General features: G+C 31.1%; 1 protein-coding gene across 1 annotated transcript in view; it reads right to left on the reverse strand.

Moving 5' to 3' along the window:
* Nucleotides 1-1,718: 1,718 nt before the first annotated feature.
* The window catches only part of LOC139851944 (uncharacterized), a 1,209-nt gene continuing 1,065 nt past the window's right edge, over nt 1,719-1,862 (reverse strand). Inside the window, exon 3 of the mRNA XM_071841139.1 lies at nt 1,719-1,862. This exon is cut by the window's right edge and continues 146 nt beyond it. The gene's annotated coding sequence lies outside the window, so the exon portion shown is untranslated.

Consider the following 1,862-nt stretch of genomic DNA (forward strand, 5'->3'; position numbering starts at 1 on the left):
TAATGTGTTCATTTTTATTTTATTCTTTTGTACCAGATTCATGATCTCATCTGTAGTTTCAAAAACATTCTTGGACTAGAAGTGCAAGTATCATTTGAAGAGCTTGAAACAGAGCTTTGTAGTGTTGGCAAATCCTTAAAGTTGGTTCACAGTGTACTGCTTCCTGAGCTACTAAACTGGCTTAGTGGGCACAAACATCTTCAATAAGTTGACTTGGCCCGAAGTGGTTCGCAGATACATAATGGCTTACTTGCTAACGAAAGGAAGGCTTTATTCTTTAGAGATTCGTTTCAAACGTAAAACGGATCTCTGCACTAACTACACGGTCATGGTGATTTTAACTGCAGCATAGTCACCATTGTTGCAGGTGTTAATAAAGATGCACGTGTTTTCCTGCTCCATGTGCCCTTGTGAAACAAATGCCCAATACAGGCAACCACAATTCATTGTATAAGGCGTCAGCTGAGGATCCTAAGAAACAAAAAAACTTATAGTTAAACAATTTACATGTATAATAATTGAATAACAAAATTGATGAACTAATTATGGTATTGTCTTTTCTAAATGTTCATATTTTCGTGTGATCTTGATGCCTGAACAAAAAATTCCAAAAAAAATAAAATAAAATAAAAAAAAACGCTTCCCCCCGATTAGTTACTTCCCCATTGATCCTGCCCCAATTAATGTGTGCGGTTAATTTATCAAAATGTGGTGAAATTATCATGTTTTTTTATTTTATCTTTAGGCGAAAAAATAAAAACTATATAACAAATCTTTCTTTGAAAAAGAAGTTCAAAACGAGGATACAAAACAGCAACACGAACGACGAGACTCGATGGCAGACTGGTAGTAAACAAACCCCAATGAAAAAACAAAACGAGATGACGCTAATTAAACCTGAGTCTCGTCTTTCAACTGAAACAATCAAACACACAAAACAATTAAACACACGAAATAACCATTGAGACTAAAACGGACAAAACTTAAACAAACCACTGAATTATCCAACCACATATTTCCTATCTGATTCTTGATAACCGATTTACACACCATATCAATTTTATTATAGTTGACGGCCATAATATCAACTTTATCATGATCCTTTATTATTATGAAAAAAGTTACTCATATTTAATGATCTAGAACTCAATTTTTAAAGTATTATATATATATATATATTATATTATATTATTATATTATATATAGTACTATAAGATACTCTATATGACTGTCATGAGGTAAAAAAAAGTAAAGTATTTTAACAATGCCACCAATATAACTTTCTCCTAGTGTATGTCTCTTAAACACTATTGAAAAATACCCGATAACTCCCCATTAATCTCTCCGATTACTCTTTTCTTAAGAACAGTGCGATCAAGTTTTTCAAAATTCGTTTAATTTATCGGTCAACGTCAGTTAATTGATCATATTGGATTGTTGGTCAAAGTCAAAATTAATTAACATTTTTGCATGAATTTCAACTAATCATTGTTGAGCAAATGAACGATTATGTTTTATTTTTGGACAATCATGTTCAATTATAGTTATGTATATGGCTTTCTACCATATTTACATATATTTTCATAAAATCATAACTTATCATTTAAATGTTTAAATGTAGCGAGTTTTTCAACCTTGCTCCTAGGTTTGTGTAATTGTGTTGTGTTATAAAGTTTCCGTTGTTAAAAAAAAAACTAAAGATACAAAGATGTCTAGCTATAATGCAATTGATAAACTTCATAAATTTAGGGAATTTGAGTTTCACAACTGCTTTATAATCCATGATTACATACTCAGCATATGGCTTAAATCTACTTCAGTTCTTTACACAAATTTGACACATGCAAAACACAGATAAGGCT

Source organism: Rutidosis leptorrhynchoides, chromosome 6 (assembly GCF_046630445.1).
Source record: "Rutidosis leptorrhynchoides isolate AG116_Rl617_1_P2 chromosome 6, CSIRO_AGI_Rlap_v1, whole genome shotgun sequence".
Classification (NCBI taxonomy): domain Eukaryota; kingdom Viridiplantae; phylum Streptophyta; class Magnoliopsida; order Asterales; family Asteraceae; genus Rutidosis; species Rutidosis leptorrhynchoides.